The 21585-nt window shown below is 35.3% G+C and overlaps 1 protein-coding gene across 1 annotated transcript in view; it reads right to left on the bottom strand.

Annotated features, from left to right (window-relative positions):
• The window catches only part of Hdx (highly divergent homeobox), a 51441-nt gene extending 38204 nt beyond the window's left edge, over positions 1-13237 (bottom strand). Inside the window, exon 1 of the mRNA XM_032889414.1 lies at positions 13114-13237. The gene's annotated coding sequence lies outside the window, so the exon portion shown is untranslated. The remainder of the gene's footprint in view (positions 1-13113) is intronic.
• Between the last annotated feature and the right edge of the window lie 8348 nt (positions 13238-21585).

Below are 21585 nucleotides of genomic sequence, written 5' to 3'. Positions count from 1 at the left end.
TAATTTGTTCTTCTTTGAAATGTGAGATATACATCTTCCTGTTTCTGTATATTTTAATACACAGAATATTCAGTTAATTTTACATATGATAAACATTTGTTGGATAAATACGTATTTGGTAACTTTTATGTATGTTTAGGGTTTTGTTATGAGAAAATGTTTAACTGACTTGAAATTAGTTTGAAGACCTGAGGTTGGCAAATCTAAAATTGCTTTCATTCTAGAGTCAATTTGCTCCATTACTGAGAAAATGCCTTTTGAGACCCTCCTAAAAGCATCATGCAACGGGGGCTTTCCAATTTGGTTAGGTGGAACATTAATTATTATTGATCCTGTGTGAGGGAACACTTATGTATATTTATTAATACACCGTGTCGCATGTATTTCAAATTGTCCTCGAATGTGTTATGTCTTAAGTTCCTGCTCCTCCTATCTTTACTTCCCAAGTGCGGGGATCATTGGTGCTGCCATGCCTGCCTCTTATGTGAACTTGGAAGACTGTTTGGCCTGTTGATTTCTATGTTTTTCTCCTCTCTGTCCTCAACAGTTTGTTCACGTGAGCTTATCAGTATTCAACTTAAAGACTTGAACAATCTCTCTGTAGACCTCCTGAGATCTATGTGTGATAACCTCCCCTGTGCAGGATTCATGTCTTTATTCCTCTGTCCCTCAAAAGTACCTTAACTCTAAACTATGTCTCCTTATCTCAAAGAAACTAGGATGCTTGGGTTATTTTTCTCTGACCTATCATTTAAACGCTTCCTAGGCAATGAGTTGGAATGATCAAAGAACTCACCTTGTTCGTTGTTGTTCTAGCAGAAATCCTGGTCCTGGCCTTCCTATTGTCATAGGCCTGAAGTCCATTAATTCTTATATATTTTTGTGTTTGTTTTGTTTTTAGACATTTAAGATGAAAGTTTGTATTTTGCTGATGTTAATTCAACATGGCTGTGAGCAGAAAATTCAGGTGGCCTTTTAGGGTAGAGTGGGGACATTTTAGGAGTCAAGACATCTTTGTATTCAGTGGGCTTTAGTACTACTCACTAGTTTCACAGGCTTGGAACAGGTAACTGAACTCTTGGGACGGAACATCCTCAACTAGATCGTGGGGATATAAAAAATGTCTCATAATGAGTTTTCGTCACTAAAATAATTGCTAAGCTATAATGTGCTATGTTATACGTTTATATAAGAGATCCGTTTGCATTTGGCTCCCATGTCATGGGGTTAAAGGCATGTGCCCATCTTGATTAGGAATAATTTAACAAATACCACTCCATTCCTATACCATTTGCATAAAACTTCAAACACAGGAAATTTAGTATTACAGTACAATAACAAAAGGAAGAATGATCCTATTCTTCCTATCTGTAAGAGTTTATTTTTTTAAATGTCAAAGGATGCAAAACTGTTTAGTACAAAAATTTTGAACATAAAAGGATGTCACAATAAAACAAGCTAAATTTCATTTAGGAAAACTTGAATAAATATACAGTAATTAATTGTGATTTTAAAGCTAAATCTGAACATGTGTAAAATACTTACTATTGTAAATCAACTCTCAAATTTGTAACTTCTAGGTATCATTTACACGTAAAATTCTCCTCAACTCAAACTGTTCTACTTCGCTTATTTTACTATTAACTTACAAGAATTACAGATGTTGTAAAATTGAAATTACAAAATCCTTTTGTATAAAAGTCTACTAATGGTTATCTGACATATTCTAATAGCATGAAAATATATTCATTATCTGTTTATTGAACTACAATTTACTGACATGACCTATACACATCTCTTGCCTTTTTTTGAAATATAATTGGTTCTGTCATTTATGAGACAGGAGATATTATAAACAATCATACTGCATGAATTCCTCAAAGCATAAAAAGTGTCTACTGACCTCATTAAAAACACTTAAATGTATAATTATTTATGTTTACCAGATTCATAAAGTTGCAGAAAAACATTGTAACACAATTTTATGTATACATGATCCACAAAAATATATGAAAACATACATAACTCATAATGCAGAGATACACATGTATAGCTACACTTATAATATTTGAGTCCTTTTGCTTTGGGGAGACAAAATCTCACTTTGTAGCCCAGACTGGACAAGAACTCAATCTATATTGCAGCCTAACTTCAAATCCATGGCTATACTCAAGTCTTAACCTCCCAGGTGCTGGGATTAACAACATGAGCCACCATGTCCTGCTCTAATGTTTAAATTCTAATGAACTCAGAAAATGTTTGTACCAAAGAGGGAAAATGCTTCGGCAAATAAATACCTGGGATCTCAGAATGCTTCATTGATAATAATTTATCAGCTTTTAAGATATTTGCATTGAGAATGTCTTAATGATAAAATTGAACTGTCTATAAACTATAACAGTGTTTTACATATTTGGATGACAAAAATTCATGTTATTACAAAAAGAAGAAAGATCAATTTCAAACAGATACTCCAGCACAAGGCAGAACCATGAATAAGGCTCCAATGAGTAATTTCCCTGTAAATTTAGCTCTAATTTCACATAACAAATCTATAGCCCATTCCACATATAGAATATAGGAAATACCTGGGGTTCATAGTTCCACCCGATGAACTAATCAAGCATGGTGATTCATACACCTTTCATCACTAAATTATGCTTTATTTCATACTGTTGTCTTTGAACAAACTGTGTGAAGGAAAATCCTTTCACTCAGAGTATATTCTTAATCATCCTTTCTCAACTTTTTAAATCAATATGACTTCATCCAGTTTCTCTTCTGACTTACCCTACTCCTAAAAGGAATGTTTATTGGTGGATAAAATTTGTTTTAAGATTAGTGTCATATTTCTTTCCCTAAGCATTTTTGATATTTCTTGAATTAGATTTGCTCTTTATATGAGCATCAAAGGTAGTTTTGTTTTGATAGGAAGAGCTGGACTATCCAATTTTTTTACTCCTGATTTCTTATATATCCTGTTCCTGATTTTATATCATTCTACAGAATCCTATTGGGGAAAACTTTTCAGTACACAAGATATTCTCTAAGGCTTAGGATGAGTCCCTTGAAGTGTACCATCTAGTGATACATAAGTAACACTGTATAAGTCTTCAGATATATAGTGGACAAACAATATACAGATACCAGTTTTACATAAATACTGGAAACATTTATTTCCCTCAAAGAAGAGAGAACTCAAACTATTGGTAAAGAGTTAAATTTGTACAGCCATTATAAAATATATTATGGAGGTTCCTCAAAAAGTTAAAAATAGAACTCTTGTATGATTCAGTAATATTATTACTGAGTATATTTCCAAGGAAATGAAATTAACCTATGCATTTGTGTGTCCTTATAGAAACACTCACAGTAACCAAAATATGGTGAGCTCAATCTGAGTGTCTATAAATGGTTATCTAAATAAACAAAGTGTGGTTTATATATGCAATGATATATTATTAAACTTTAAAATAGAAGGAAATCTTGTCATTTGCAACAACATAGATAGAACTGGGGGACATTATGCTAAGTGAAACAAGCCAAGAATAGGAGAAAAAATATTATATGGTTTTCCTTATATATGGAATCCAAAAAGAGGTTTGAATTCATAAAATCAGAGTAGAACAGTGATTGTCAGGAATGGGGGTTGGATAGATTGTGGGTGGACATTGCTGAAAGGATACAACATTTCAGTTAGATAAAAGGAGTGATTTCAAGAGATCTATTATATAGTATGGCTGTAGTTAATCATAATGGATTATTTACTTTAGAAGTGATAAAAGAATAGATTATAAATGTTCTCAGGACAAAACCATTAAGTATGTAACATAATCTGTATGTTAATTAGCTTGACTTAGCCATTCCACTATGTGCATATATTAGAACATAATGTTGACTAAAAATTGTATACACCTTTAATCTCAGAATTTTGGAGGGATTAAGACAAAAAGACCATAAGCTAGAGTTTAACCTGGGCTGCACAGAAAGATTGTATTTCTATAAATACTGTAGGTCTTAAATGTATAATTGCATATATAATTGTTATCATTTAAGTAGCAAATAATTATCCTCATACATATTTTGAATAAACTGAGAAAATGTTGGATTACTTAAAAGCCTTATAAGAGAACAGTTCAGAATTCAATAGCCATGGGAAAAGAAGCCACTTCTTTCTGTTTATTTGCTTGTTTTTTTTTTCCTCATGCAAGGATGATCTTGAATTTCTGTTCCTTCATTCTCTGCCTGTCACAAGCTTAAATTATAGTCACATGCCAATAGGCCTAGTTTGATGTGATACTAAGTACCCAACCTAGGCCAGCCTTGTCAATACTAGCCAAGCACTCTACCAACTGAGCTCCATCTTTATCCCGAAGACACTTGTTCAGTGTCTGAAAGAGACAACCAAAACCAGAAACACGACCTTTCCTAAAGGGACAAACATTTCTTTGAGTCTTTGAGGTATTCTACCTTAAGATGCTCAGTACATCAAATGTCTTTCCATAGTCTACAACTGTAAGACAAAAAAAATTTGCCTTTATACTTGGAAATAAAGAAGTATACATCTTTCTCTGTGGTGTGTATATACGCAAGGCATTTTCTTTTACAATTAGTGAATAAAATCTTTGAAATTGTAAAAAAACATTTTTTTTCAGACTTTGAAAGTAAGTCGTTGGACTTACTGCAGTATCTGCAAACCTGTTTTAAAGATACTGTCCCATGTCGTTTTGTAAAATTAAAATTGAGCATAACGTATTATTGCCAAGTTATAATCATGTATGTATTTAGAGAATAGCATTAACTCTAATGTGTTTCTTGGTATTTTCTCTTGGCTAATCTTATCATATAGATATGAATAACAGTAGGGAAGATTATACAGCTGACATGTTTTTTATTCTTTCATTAGAATTTTATTCCTTTGTGGCAATCAGACCAGATCTGTATCTATAAAATAAACTACCCATAGTCTGGTCCTGACCACATACACCCATTGCTCTTCTATATTCATATTTCATGCAGGCAAAAGGATTAAAGTGTATATTTTATGTTTAGGAACAATAATGTGCTATGCTTTTGAACATATATTTCGTTGTTACAATAATTGTGTGGGAGAGTACATGCATTTATGAGTCTGTGTGCATGCTTGTGTGCCTGGGAGTTGCATGCATACTTGTGTACGCGTGTGTGTGTGTGTGTGTGTGTGTGTGTGTGTGTGTGTGTGTGTGTGTGTGTGTGTGTGTGTGGTGTTTTATTATCTGAGACAGAATCTTGTTAGATAGCCCAAGCAATCATTGAACTTATAATCCTGTTTCAGTCTCTCAAGTGGTGGGGCTACAGTCGTGAGCCATGTTTGAAAATGAGTCTAAAACATATTTTGAAAGGATCAAGAGAGTCTAAATAATGGTTCTCAGTACAACGCCTATACTTCCATGGAAACTTTTAACTTCCCATAGAAGGTTAGAAAGTGGGTAGTAAGGGCTGGGACGGGTCCAGTTGATACAGCATCCTGAAGAAAGGCTTTACAAAAGCTTGAGGAGTTGACCTGCACTTGATATTTTGTATGAATGCATACATTTAATAAGTTACTAAAATAATAGGATCATAGTTTAAAAGTTAGAAATAACTTTATACTATAATGCATATAATTGTGGTATCATTAGTAAACTGAAGACCAGAGATATAAAGTAACATATTTCAGAACTTGTTTTACCAAAAATATCTAATTAACATAAGCCCTATAATTTGTCTAGATTATTTTGTCAAAAGTAAGAGTATTATAGGACACAGAAGTATTTAAATTAATATTTTTATATATCCTAAAAGAGAATCTTGAGTAAATTTGTTAAAGATACTCTAAGAAAGTGGGGGGGGAGTTACCCTGGGTAACTTTAACAATAGAAATTTATCCTGTAACAGTTCAGAAGATTGATATTTTACAATATGGATGTTGGGGTTCCATTTAAAGAGATGGCTTAATTCCTAGAACCTGCAAATGTTAGGTTGCATTGTAAAAGCAAATTAAGATTGCAGATGGAATTAAGATTGGTAGTCAGCAAGCATAAATAAAATTATTCCCCATTAATTGAGTGGGCTAAATGTGATGATCACAAAGGACCTTAAACATGAGGATGGAACCATAACAGCTTCAAGAATGATGAAATGTCAGAGACCTAATAAAACACTGTCAGCTCTAAGATAGAAGGGGGCTAAAAGACAAGGAATGTGGATAACTTCCAACAGTAGGAGGTGCAAAGAAATGGATTCTTCCCCTAGAATCCCCCAAATGGTAATTCTATGAACAAAAGTATTTTAATACAGTGAGAATTATTTGATAATTATCAGTTTCATAGCACAATTCATTTATGCTATTATTTTTGTTTGTTGTATGGTTGATCTTGCTAAGAAGCCAGTTTCGGCTTCAGATTTGTGATTCTTCTACCTCTGTCTCACAAGTGATGAGGTCATAGTATTCCAAAATGCCAAATTTATGTTATTTTTAAGCCACTAATTTTATGGTACTATACCCCAGCAACAAACAGAAAAACGGTTTAGTTTCCCCATTGAATAATGCTGTCAGAGCATACATCTATCTACATGCTTTTTGTGACTCTGCTGATTTTGCCTATGAGTCACGTATGATGATAAGTATCATTTTAAATGTGAGGCCACTGCTATCATCAAAGTTAGTGGATTCATGTAGACTCAACAATTTGATTTATTATATAATTATAGCTCTCCTAATAAAACAGTATCAGCTTCACGATAGAAGCTTATATAAATCAGTCATGTAATGTACAATTGAAAATACTTTTATTTCATTTCTTTACATTTATGAAAGTGGACAAAAATTCAGTTTTTGTCTATGATCACCAGCTTTCAAAAGTCTAGGTAGTGAAGAAATTCTGACTTTGACTTCCTACAGTTCTTCTCAGATGTTAATGCAAATATAGATCCTGGGGCATCTTGCTAAAACAGGCAGGGTTAGAAATGTTCAGTTTCCAATCCCTTTCCATGTGATAGTCATGCTTCCATTCCACACAGTATTCTTTGACCATCAAAGATTTAATAGATGCAAATACACCAAACCTAACCAGAAAAGTCAATTTACTGATTAATGATTTAATGTGGCTAAAGGTAAATCTGAAATGCTTTTTCTTCTAACTAGAAACGATGCAGACACGGACATTTTCAATACATTTGTGATTGTAACATTATTTATCAGTATTAAATATAAGGGTGGGGATTCTAAATAAAATAAGTAGCATATATTAAAAAATAATTCAAGTGGTTATGCTGTTGTCTTAGGAGAGATGAGTCAAAGCTGAAGATTCAGACATCTACTGTAACACTTCCCACTAATGTAGAACATATTTCTTTTTTCACATTTTACAGTCTCCCAGGTCTCTACCAATCATGCTCTTTTGTGAAGATTTTGACATGGAAAGTTGTTAGTCTATGAAAGGGCAAAGCTACTTTGAAGATAGGTCACAGATAATTACTTTCTAAAATGTTACAGCTAGTCCATCATAAAATACACAAAAGGTAGATCCAGCTAACCAAATAGCAAAGTATTAAAGCAATAAATTGGTGGAGTTGAAAGCATATAATCTTATAATGCAATATTTCATAAACTCAATGAAGGAATGCGTTTGCCATTGGCTGCTTTGACACAGTAAAGAATGTGAGTCCATTACCTTATGCCAGGTGAAAACATGAGGGTTCATATGATGACCTCTTTTTGTAAGAAAAACATGTATCCACTGAGAAGAACAGGGAAATTTTATAAACTTTACAGGCTAAGTAAGAGAGAGAAATTAGTGGGCATATACACAAACATATACTTGTGCAAACATCTGAAAAATAAAGTGGGCTTCAATAGTGAAGTGTTTAGCTTAGAATAACACCCCTCTTTATGTCCAAGTTCTGCCACTTACTAATTGCACAAACAACCCTCCAAATGTCTGTGTATAGGGGAAAAGTTTCTACTAGGTATGTAAGTCATATGTTTGCAAGACTGCTTAGAACACATGAAAAGATAATTTCATCCATTCCAAGGAGAGAGAAACTAAGGAAGTGGTTTCCTAAATTTTTTGTCACTCTGAAAACTGAAAGGAGTGAAGGTTCTAGATCAGTGCAATTGCTTATTAAACTAGCTGTAAAATAACAGGGGATCAAGGAAGTAGAGCAACTACTCTTGTACACCTTTCCATGAGCGAGAAGGAAAATGGAGTGTTTGATTGACAGAAATGGTACAATATCATATATCCAGTTAAGCCTGACAGTCTTTAACTAGCTGGCACAAGGATGACGCTACTTACACAGATGAGTTTTACCTTATTGCCTTGGTAGTACTGATAATTACAAAGTTTCTAGGATGCCTATAACAGTTTCTGAATATGCTAAGGTTTCCAGCTTGTGTGTGTGTGTGTGTGTGTGTGTGTGTGTGTGTGTGTGTGTGTGTGCCTATCTGTCTGTCTGTCCATCTGTCAGTCTAATTAATATTGACAACCAAACTCAAGATCTAATTGTACTAGGCTAGTACTCCAATGTTGAGGCAAATCCCAGCCCTAGCTGTTACAGAACCTTTCTTTTTCTTAAAGTATATATCTTTTTTTCCTTTGGTTTTAAGATAGTAATTTAATTATATTTCTCCTTTCTCTCTTCTCCCTCTAAACCCTCTCATATGCTTTTCCCTAGTCTACTTCAAATTCATGGCCTCTTTTTTCATTAATTGCTTTTGCATGCATAGTTGTATTTCTATCACTCTAGATTTCATCATCTTTTACTTCCAAAAACAGTGTATCTAAATATAGTATACTCAATGGAATTACATGTCACCACTAATTTCAATTTTAACCGATTCCACTACAAAATAAACATCAGCAATTCATAATTTTACCATGTTGAGGATTCCATTGTTAAAAATTCCAATGTCCTCTCTAAGATACAATTTTAAAGCGAATGAATTCAGTGTTTTTAAAACATAATTTCATGCAAAATTTATCATCTTTTATAGTTAAAGCATGGTATTTCTTAAAGATTTATTTATGATTTATTTTATGTTTATGGATGTTTTGCCTGTTTATATGCATACATACTCTGTACATGCCTGTTATCAATAAAAGTCAAAAAGAGTCACTGGAACTGGAATTATAGGAACCAAATATAGCCATACACAATTGGGTTAAGGTTATACATGGCTGACATTCCACACATGGTATGGAATGTCTCATTCCATCATTGATCCTTTCAGAGTCTAAACTGCAACTTGAGATCCAAAATGAGTATCTTCATTTAGTTATACTCGAAAGACACACACACACACACACACACACACACACACACACACGCATACACATACACACATACAGATACCACAGTGAGCCAGCATGCCAGAGACTCAGATCCTAGTGAAGTCTCTAAGAATTCATTATGTTACCTTTCTCAAGGACACACTGATCATGAATCAAATAAGTTGGATCCTGACTGTGACATTTGAATCCTAGCTCTGTGAACCCAGACAAGTCAACTACTTTGAGCTTCCAGTTTCTCAAATCTAAAATGAAAATGTAATATTAGCAATGGTTTGACAGGCATGCTATATTGTTTAAATACAATAAATGGTATAAGAGTATGATAGTATATATAAAATGCACAATGCTTGGCACTAACATTAGCAAAGTACTTCACATCTCTGGGACTCAGATTTATGCTATGTAAAATGAGAAAACTAGCTTATCATTAGAAAGTTCCTTCTAGCTAAAAATCTAGAACTCAAATGAAAAATACCTATTCTTTTTCCTCTACACATAAGAACCATAAGATGGGACTGGAGGGATGACTCAGCAGTTAAGAGCACTGAGTGCTCTTCCAGAGGTCCTGAGTTCAATTCCCAGCAACCACATGGTGGCTCACAACCATCTGTAATGGGATCTGATGCCCTCTTCTGGTGTCCGAAGACAGCTACAGTGTACTCATATACATAAATATAAATAAATCTTTTTAAAATAAAGAACCATAAGATGAACATTAAAACACAAATGACACATTTTTTCTTTGATCTTTTTATTTTTAGTGATGTAAAGAGCATGATCAATCTTAAGCTCTGCATTTTAGTCAGAGTCACCTAACTCATAACCTATTGATGTGCTAATAAACATGCAAGAAAATCATATTAATTACTATATTGTCTACAAGCTAACACTGCTTTGAAAGAACTCCATAATTTATGCAATAAGAGAAGGGGGTCAAGGTAAAAGAACATTCCCTAATAATAAATAGCACTCATAGTTCACTTACAATAATCTATTAGCACTATTTTAAAATGTATAAATTGTAATACCCTTCTGAATTGCTTTTACGCTATAGTCTCAAATCATAACATTCAAAAAGTATTGGGATGGTACCTCAAAATGAAATAAGAATTGAAAAACATTGTTTATCTAAAATAATTCTCTGTAATAAACTATGATTAATACTATCATTCAAGCAAAAATTCTGCTCTATAAAACAATGCAATTTTATTCCCAAGGGAGATACAGATATATATATATATATATATATATATATACATATATATCTGTGGCAACCATTATGGTGATCAGCTGTCAAACTGTCAAGGGTAGTCAATTTGACATAGTAATTGAAAGTATAATGAAAGTATAATGCAATAAATAGTGGTTAATAGCAGATTTTTCAAGAGGCAATTCATGATATAATGTGATTAGAAAGAAGTATAGAGTGATGAGATGTCTCTGAGCAGTGCCTTTCCAGTGGAAAGAATTACAAACAAATCTATTTCTGAGGCAACGATGCTTTGGCTTTGTTTATGGCATATTTGAAAGCCACTCATGAAACAGGTATCTCCATTATGCCATTATGCCTTTTCCGTGACTCACAGTCAGGTTTGTTTAGTCACCAGAGGAGTCCTTGCCTGACTAATGATGACTAAAATTTACGTGTGTGTATAGTTCTCTCCAAAACAATAGTGCTTAACTCCCCAGGGGATTGTTTTCTAAGGAAAAAAGAAGTGACTATAGCCGTTTTCACTAGTCAGCCAGGTGTGTGGGAAGATGGCAAAGAACTGGCTGGTCTGTTCCCAATCCCTAAGGATATAAAGTCCAGTTAAAGAGTACATAATAAAACACACACACACACACACACACACACACACACACACGCACGCACACACTCACACACACACACACACACAAACACACATACACACACACACACACACACACACACACACACACACACACACACACACACACACACACGCACACACACACACACACACACACACACACACACATACACACACACACACACACACACACATGCACACACACACACATACACACACTGCACAAAGTAAGATGGTAGACAATAGGGCAGAAGAAAGTGACAAATAAAAGAACAAATGTGAGAATTTTAGGGAAAGTGACCTATACAGCCACTGCATTTCACTTGAAAGATATGTATAGGTGGTCTAATTTGAACAGAGCTTCCAAAGGGGACAAGATTTAAATTATGTAGCATAGAAAGTTACCTAGGAAAAGGTGGTAATAGTGGTGTGAGAAGCAAAATTGTTCAAGAAACCTTACATTTACATTGAAGAAAAATAAGGTGCTACCATCCAAAAAGGCTAGATTGAGGGTTGGTTGTTGTTTTGCAATCTAAAAATAAGTAACAGGAAGTGGCTTGAAAATAGATAATAGGAAGCCAAGGATATTCTTGTTAGAAAAAACAATATTGAAGCAGTGTTCACAGACAAGTAGTTTTGTATGGTGAAAGGTGTATCCTGGCTAGAAAGCTCCTTTAGTTACCAGAGGAGTATATGAAACAAGACTGAGGAAGAGGTGAAGAACGGTGTGAGAAGACATACAAAGAACAAGTTGCCAATATTTAACAAGATCTTCACTTCAAAAATTGGAGAAAATCCCTGTTTCTCCTGTAAAATGGGAATAAATGTGGAGATCATGGCGGAGACTAATAACGCAACCATACGATCTCTCACCAAGGACAGAGAGGCGGATCGTTCCTCCAAACAGTGGGGTGACACAGTTCTTCCCAATGAATGGATGCTAGAGAAAGTCTCTTAAAATAAGATTTAACTTAGATGGTTCTAATAGAAACACCCAGGAAGATGAAAGAAGGAAAACATCAAATCTGAGATAGAGGCTAAAGATTTATGTAATGGCTCTAAGATGAAGAAAAGACAGACGGATGAGTAAAATTTATTTCTCTAAGTCTCCAAAGTGATGTTCCAAATTACTGAATGTCATATCAAACCTAAACTCTTTGAAGATTAAAAGTTGGATTTATTTAAAAAACTGTTACCAACTACCCCCCCCATCCTAAACTTTTCTTTTTAATCTGAGAACTATATTCTGCAAGTTCTTCAAGCTCCTTCCTTTCCATAGAACTTAAGTATTTGGAAATTAAGAATTTGCTTTCTAAAATTTATCAGGCTAATTTTGATGCTGAGTACACTCAGTAGGCCAGATGCAAAAATCAGGAGCAGATCCCTTCACTTCAAAAGGCACTTGAAACATCTCAAGGCCAAATCCTTAACCTTTCCCTTATTCAGTACAGACACAGCTCAGCCCCTCCCCCTCCAGCTAAAGAGAAAAGGCGCCTGCGCAGTTTCCAAGCCCATTCTCCCTGCAGTGAACCTCCCCCTCCCCTCTAATCAGAGTGTTTATGCGCAGGCGCAGCGTCCTCGGTGCGTTTGAGTGGGGCTATGAGAAATCTACTGTCCAGTGAAATCTAGAAGTGGTAGAATTCAATCCTGTCCTTTCTTTAGAAACAGAGGCGCCAGTTTCTCTTACTATCAGGCCAGTAGTATGTCCCAGCCATTGCCCTCTTTCAGAGCAAGGTCCTGCTCTGTGTGGCAATACCAACAGTATCCCCATCCTCAGCGCCTTTCTAATTTCATGCTCTTGCCAGCCTTTGCTGGGAGGGTAGAGGCAGTTGGCTTCCCAGAAGCTGCACCAATTTATTGGCTGTATCTTTAGGCCAGAGACCCTACGGGCCCCCTACTGGGCACATTACCCCAGGGTCTTGAAAGTCCTCCTTTGCCCTTCACAGACAGCCAGGTTAGGCGCTTACCTCGGGCGTGGTGCGGTCACGGAAGAGATCAGAGGATCCAAGATGAGACTAGGGCCAGATCAGGCGGAATCCGCGAGATTTTTTCCTGGGTCTCCACTGCCGCCTCAGACAATGAAATCAGCGTGTCCGATCATCAATTCTCATCATGATCGTGACGTCACAAAAGACAGCGGCCAATGGGAGCCCGAGATCAGCTCCGGACAGTCCCTGGCCCCAGCCCAGAACCCAAGAGTTGGGAGGGAGGGGAGGAGAGGTGGCTTCCTGTAGTGGGTCTGCCTCTTCCTGGCACTTATCTGTTGAATCTATGTCCGGCCTCTCAGTACTTCCCTCCCTGGATAGCTGTGAACATCCAGCAACCCTGTGCCTATAGTAGTTTCAAGACAATCCTTTGAGTCAAGTGATGCCTGGTCTTCAAACTTGAGATTTACTTTGAGCAGAATTGTTCTCCATTACCAAAACTGAATGATAGCATAAAGGCCAAATTGACAGGTATATAAGCAATGTTATTAAAATTCAATGTTTCCAAAGAGCCTTTGGAATTTTTCCAATAATAACATGTGTTTTCATTTGTAACTGGTTGACTGTGGTGACTAAGGCAAGAAATGGACTTATTTCACTTAATCTCAATCCCTGTTTTGTCAAAAAAAAATCTGGGTGAAATTGTAAATTACAGGGAAAAAATAAAGGCGAGCATTATGTTAAGTTAGCAACACTTGATGCATTGGCCAAATTTGCTGGGTGACATGAGAGATATAGAATTTATTGGTGAGTTACTGTTAAAGAATTTGCAACACCATTTGGAAGATAGAATTAGCATGTAATAAACATTGACAACAATAAAATAAAATACTTGATCATATGTTCTGTCATTAAAGACTACATTGTTTTGTGAATGAACGAGTCAGTAAGATGGGAAAGTTGGGAAAGCATTCTATCTTAATATTTTAACTTTATGGTTGGTTAAAAGAAGATATGATAAGATAAGAAAAGCAACTGTCTTAAAGGGAAAAAATGAATAGTCAACTTCAGAAATATATATATAAATATATATTTACAAATATATATTATAAACATATATAATATATAAATATATAAATATATAAATATATATTAAATCAAACCAGCTTGACCAATGAAGAATATATAGTAATATAGTAAGAACTAGTATGAAATTAAATAGGCTGAAAATAAAAACTTTTAAAAATTGACAGAAAACTTCGATTCAATTAAAAGCCACCAAAAGCTGTGTGGTTCAAGGGATATCAACCTCTAGAATCAAAGATTCTCAAAAACATCTCTGATGATTTTTAACAAAAAACAATTCAATTCACACCCAACTCTAGATTTCTTGATGTCTTCTATTCTAAGATACTATAAAATGAATATTATTATCAAGTACACAGCATTTTACCATATATGTAACTGACTCGCATGTAGCATGGTTCATAAATCTCTGTAACTCTGATACTAGAGGTCTGATGCTCTTCTCTGTGGGCATCAGACACACACATGGTGCACAGATATACTTATGGGAAAGACATCTACACATATAAAATAAAATAAAAGAATTGCAAAGGGCTAATTGTGTTAAACTGCATAGAGTTCAGAGAAGGTTGGAGACAGAAAAGCAACGGATAAATAATATTTTATCTAGTGCTGAAAGATAAATCCCAAGTCCTCCACTCGTTACACAAGTGCCCTATTAGCTATCAACACATCTAGTCCTCCTTCTGATATAGGTTCTCACTAGCTATATCCCAGGCCGCCCTTGTCATGTCACTGCTTCCACCTCCACCTTCCAAACTGTGATTAGAAACACCTCAACCAGTTAAAATAAAAGTCCTTAGACATTCAAACTTTTAAATGAGCAAAAAAAAAAATGAGGTGTTAAAATAGTTATATTTAAAGTAAAAACCATCATATATTTTGTACTACTTTTGTATCATTTTTTTACCAGTGTGGAAAAGTAAAATGAAGTACAAAGGAAATTAATTACCCAAAGCCAATGGGTTAATAATTAACTAAACTATATCTTCCAATCAGAGTTGACAATCATTTGAGGATTTTTAAACAACCAGGGCATTTCCAACTCAAGGTAGTAGACACAGGTTGAAGAGCCAAGGTTTGACAAACTAAGTTGGGGCTTCAAGGACTAGAGCTAAGTTAAGATAGAATGAATGTTCTGAAATCACCTGAGCAAAGTAAGGGTATATATAATAGAAAGGACTCGACAGCCTGTATCATAAAGGAAAGTGCAAATTGTGGGTACTTGGGAAAAATAACAGGTGACAATATTCAAGATTGCAGATGAAGAAATATTTAGGTTGAGTTTCAAAAAATAAGAACGGAGTTAAAGAAATTAAGTCAGGTAGCAGACAAATTCCTGAGAGGACAGACAGCATTAGGATCTAATTGGCAGGAGAAAATTAGGAAAACACAAAGGTCAAACGAAAAAGAAGTGAAATGGGAACTAGAGCAAATAACTACAAAGAATGTCAGTTTGATATATGAAACAAGGAAACGATTAGAAAACACTGCAAATCAAGAAACAGAGAAATAATAGACAATTAAAGAACAGAATATAGCAAACTAAAAGACATATTAATCTCAGGGTGGATCTAATAAATAAAAGATGCTAGTTAGCTTTGAGATGGAGCTTTAATAATCCTGTATGCTTAAACTGGGTCCTGAAGGTGGGAGGAAATAATCAGGAACATCTGTCTGCAATGAAATACATGTGGGCAAAAAAGAGGTTGCTTGTAGCAGTCAGATTTCAACAATAACCCCAGAAAAAAATAGAGTGTTTTTGACTGTCTCATCAAGATGAAAAATCTTTCTTCCAAACTTGAATATCATTTTTTCCATTAGAGTAAATTTTCTAAATGACATGTAGCAAAAATTATTTGGCAATGAAAATTTCAAGAATGCATTTTAGAACTTTGCATGACATTTTTATACTATCAGTCGCATTACACAGACTGTGAAAATGTTACAGCACCATTTTATAAACTTGTCTTATAAAATTATTTTAATTATTTTTCTTCAATAAAATTTCCTATTCAGTTTCAGATTGTTGATTTGTTTTGTGCTATCTAGACAAACAACCTCTATTGATCACTTTCCTATGGTTCCACTTTATCAACCCAGAATTTTGGTACCATAATGAGGAGAAAACAGATGACAATGAGTTGTTTTGTGCTGACAGTCAACATAGGCAAATATCTCTCAAGTGGTATGATACAAGATAGCCTTCTGTACACTTAAAACGTCTAAATCTCAGTGTTAGTAGCATAGACATTCTATTTAGGATTCAGAAATTATTGTGACAGAATAATTTTAATACTTAACATGTTCAATTGATACTCTAGCCTACTTTTGCTGCTGATGAAAATCCTTCATACTTGTTGCCTCATGTAGCCAAAGCTGTGTTCTAAGACCTGTGTAGCCTTGGGAAAAAAAGGCAATATCTTCAATAAGGGGTGCAGGAAAAATTGGATATCTATCGGTAGAAGAGTGAAACTAGACCTTTTTCACTTACTCTGCACAAAATCAATTCTGTATAGAAAAATGACCTCAATGTAAAAACCCAAAATACTGAGACTCCTAAAGATAAAGGTAAGTTGTACATTAGATAGAGGGATGGGAGGGAGGAGGGAGGAGGGAGGGGAGGAGGGAGGAAGACAGAGGAGAAAGGGGAGAGGGAGAGAGAGAGAGAGAGAGAGAGAGAGAGAGAGAGAGAGAGAGAGAGAGAGAGAGAAGGTTAAAGAGTTTCTAAACAGATTCTAGCTGTGCAGGGCATAAGGTAAATTGGTAAATCTTAACTCACAAAAATAAAAATCTGTTGAGCAAAGAAAATTTTCAATAAAATGAAGAGCAGTCTACACAATGAGAAAGATTTGTTGATAGTTGCCTAATTGACAGAGGATTAATATCAGAATGCACAGTTTTCAAGAAAAAACAAACAACCATCCAAAAAATGGACCTAGATCTAGACAGCCCCAAAAAGATGAAATTAAAAACCAAATATTTAGCCTCAGTCATCAAAAAAAAAAAATTAGAACTACATAACCCTAGAATGATTACCGTCAAGAAAAAAAAGGATAACAAGTACTGCAAGGCTGTGGGAAAAGTCAAACCCCTACTCTTTGTCTGGGAGTGGAAAGCACTATGAAATCAGTATGGATATTTCTTAAGAAGAAATCTGAAAATAGAACTAGCTTATAACCCAGCCATATCATACATACCCTTTACCCAAAGAATGCTATACTACCCAACGGAGATAACTGCATAACCACATTCATTGCTCTCTATTCATAATAGTTAGGATAGGAATCAGACTTGATTTCCATCAATTGATGAATAGTAATGAAAATATGGGAAATGTACAAAATGGATTTCTAGTTAGCATTAAAGAAAAAATAAATTATTAAATTTCCAGATAAATAAATGGAATGTGATCGTATTATTCTGGTTGAGGTAACCAAGGCCCAAATACAGAGCCTAATTTCAAAACTTTTAGAATTATGTATTTAAGTTGGAATAAGTATTTTAAAATGCCATAAACCAATAAATGGAACATAAGAAATATGTGTAGGCCAATGTCTTTGATGGCACAGTGAGAAGAAGTAAATATGTATCTGGTAAATGTATTTGATATGAAAGGAGTAAGGAGGAGATACTAAGGATGGTTTTAACGGGGAGGAAGGTGCAAGGGATGAGAAAAAGTGGAAAATACAGAAGAATGGTCAACTGAAAGTAATGGTATGTAAAAAAACATGTGCAAAGTTGTTTCTGGAAAAACCCAAGTATATAATACTTTAAACAGAAATCACCTGCATGGGTTGATGACACTGTTTCTTGAAGCTACAGATTTTTAAACAAACAGTGTTACATGTGAGGTTCCTCTCTCTATGAATTGCTGACTAGAAAGACCCTGGAAGCTCCCAAAGCAATACAAGTTTATTGTCTTTGATCTTGGTTACTCAATGGGAACAGGTGATAAAAATCTTATTGCTGGAAGCATCACACATTGGCTACAGAACAAAGGTGGAATTGAGCTGAAAGCTTCATCTTTTCAGGCTAGTAATGTTCACAATTTTGAAGAATTTTGTCCAGACTGCTGAGAACAAAATACCATCAATGGTCTTTCATATCTGTAGACTTCATGCTATAATTCTGATCCTCCAGCCTAGATCCAGTATAGTATTGCAAGAAAAATGTTCTTGAGTTATTCAACTAATTCTCAACTTGATTTGACATTCCTTGAAGAGAACACATGCTTGATACGATAAATTTGGTCAAAGCCATGGGTGGAAATCACAGGACCCCTAGGCACTATTGATGTTAAGTGGGCATGCAACCTAATTGTCTTTTAACACACTAACTAGTGCTACTTTCAGTTGGGTCAGAGAAGTTTCTTTTTCCAGACTCAGACAGTTAACGCTGAGTCTTAAAACTTGTAAAATTGCTGAGAATAAGTGAGTTTTGAGTGCTCAGTACTAATGGAGTCAACAATAAAGAGAACATAAGAGTACAGAGGCCTGAAAGACTGCGAGAACCAGAGAATGGAGAGCTCTATGAATGGCTGACTTCTGGACATGTCATGGCCGTTACAATAACATACTCACAGGAGCTAACTGTACACAAAAATCTATACATACATAATTGTATGTAAGTGCACATATTAAAAAAGATTGAAAGAGCTAGGAAGGATATATGGCTTGGAACGAGAAAAGGGAAGGGGGAATGATAAAATTATAATATCAAAAAATAAAGGAAAAAACAGAAAGCTAATAACCAAAAAATACATAGGAGTAAGAAAAAGAAATATAGGGAGAAGAGGAATAGTCTGAGTGGGAGATGGATGGGAAAGGGTTAGTGAATATATCTGTAATACGTTCTATATATGTGGTATTTAATAAAAGTATATTTTAGTAAATTCTTTGAGAATTTTATATAATTGTATTTATTTTGAAACTACACATAACCTCTCCCCTTACCACCCTTGCAGCACTCTCATTCTTACCACCCAACTTTAAGATTAATTTTTTTCTTTCATCTTTCCCTGTGCAGTCCAGTTTGTGTTGTCAAGCTAGTCTTGGGGTTGTGGCCTGTTGATGGGTGTGATCAGTCTACTAGGGGTTACATCATTTAAAAAAAAAAAGTCTTCTTCTTCTAGCAGCCATTATACACCAGACAAATTACCGACATACAGGGTGAGAAAGTGACTATGTAATCCCATCATGAACTGAGAGGCAAAACTATTTCTTTTCACAAAAAAGTTGTTGGTTACAATTCAAAATCACAGCTCCTTGTATCTCAAACCCTATAAAATCTGCTACTTTGAGTAAGTTGAACTTCCATTTCATCATAAGTTTCAAATATTAATATAGGTTATTTTATATCTATACTTTCCAAAAACTAACCAGGTTTTAGAATACTGGGTAGAGTGTAAATACATACATGTACATTAAGTGTTATAATGAAGTACATCTCAATACCCAATGACCATCTCCCCACACTTAAAAGCATTAATTCCAAAGAGAGTAGATAATTTTAAAACTTGAGACATGAAAAAAAGACAGCATTTGCAACAACTGTTGCAGGTTGAACTGGAGGTCAGTACATAGAATATTGCAAATTGACCCATTCTTATGTCTTTGTCCAAAGCTCAAATCAAAGTGGATCAAAGGCCTCCACATCAAACCAGATACACTGAAACTAATAGAAGAGAAAGTGGGGAAGAGCCTGGAACACATAGGTACAGCAGAAAATTTCCTAAACAGAACACCAATGGCTTATGCTCTAAGACTAATAATCGACGAATGGGACCTCATAAAATTGCAAACCTTCTGTAAGGGAAAGAACACTGTCATTAGGACAAAACAGCAACCAACAGATTGGAAAAAAGTCTTTACCAATCCTACATCCAATAGAGGGCTAATATCTAGCATATACAAAGAACTCAAAAAGTTAGACTCCAGAGATTCAAATAATCCTATTAAAATGGGGGTACAGAGCTAAAGAATTCTCAGCTGAGGAATATTGAATGGCTGAGAAGCACTTAAAGAAATGTTCAGCATCCTTAGTCATCAGAAAAATGCAAATCAAAACAACCCTGAGATTCTACTTCACACCAGTCAGAATGGCTAAGATCAAAAACTCAGGTAACAGGAGATGCTGGCAAAGATGTGGAGAAAGAGGAACACTACTCCATTTTGGTGGGATGGCAAGCTGGTACAACCACTCTGAAAATTAATCTGGTGGTTTCCCAGAAAATTGGACAGAGGGCTAACTGAGGACATTTGAAATGTAAATACATAAAATATCCAAGAAAAATTAAATTATTAAAAAAGAAACCCTCAAAAATAAAAAATAAAAGTAGAGACATGAAAGATTAAGCTTTCTTAATAAAAATAAAAAAATCCAGGCACAGATGTCCTACGACCTGCCAATACCTGCTTAGGACAACTGATTATATCCATCTCTTCAGAAGTTCATATTCTAGTGACTTTACTCTGGTAAAATAAAGCTATGGTTGAGGTAGTAACACAAAAATCAGCCAGTGCTACAAATGATGCTACCCCATCATTAAAAAGCTACTTGTTAAGCATTGACCAGCATACCACTAAGCGTATGGCTAGAGAGAGTATGACCATGATAGAGTACAGAGTAGTGTTTTGAAGTAAACTCAGAGGGATTAGTTAACTTTAATTTGCTTACCATGAAAATTTAAGGTACAACTGGTAAGTGCATCTGTGATTAGGAGTGAAAATAGATCTTAGTAATTAACTTTTTTCTTTTTTTTATTAGATATATTTCTTTACTTCCATTTCAAATGTTACTCCCTTTCCCAGTTTCCTGTCCATAAGCCCCCATCCCTTTCCCTTCCCCATACGGGTATTCCCCACATCCATCCCCGTTAGAGGCCCCCCCATATTCCGCTGGACTGGGGGTCCAACCTTGGCAGGACCAAGGGCTATCCCTTCCCCTGGTGCCCCAACAAGGCTATTCTCTGCTACATACGCAGTTGGAGCCCTGGATCAGGCCATGTATATAGTCTTTCAATGGTGATTTAGTCCCTGGAAGCTCTGATTGGTTGGCATTGTTCTTATGGGGTTGAAAGCTCCTTCAACTCTTTCAATCCTTCCACTAATTCCCCCCCAAGGGAGTCCTGTTCTAAGTTCAGTGGTTTGCTGCTAGCATTGACCTTTGTATTGGACATGCTTGCGATGTGTCTCTCAAGAGAGATCTATATCTTGTCCATTTCAGCTTGCATTTGTTAGCTTCATCCATCTTATCTAATTGGGTGGCTGTATATATATGGGCCACATGTGGGGCAGGCTCTTAATGGCCATTTCTTCAGTCGTTGCTCTAAATACTGCTTCCATATAGCCTCCTATGGATATTTTTTTCCCTTTTAAGAAGGAGTGGGAGCATCCGCATTTTGATCATCCTTCTTCTTGAGCTTCC

Source organism: Rattus rattus, chromosome X (genome assembly GCF_011064425.1).
Source record: "Rattus rattus isolate New Zealand chromosome X, Rrattus_CSIRO_v1, whole genome shotgun sequence".
Lineage (NCBI taxonomy): Eukaryota > Metazoa > Chordata > Mammalia > Rodentia > Muridae > Rattus > Rattus rattus.
Note: the sequence above shows the minus strand (reverse complement) of the source record. Positions and strands in the feature narration are given on the sequence as shown.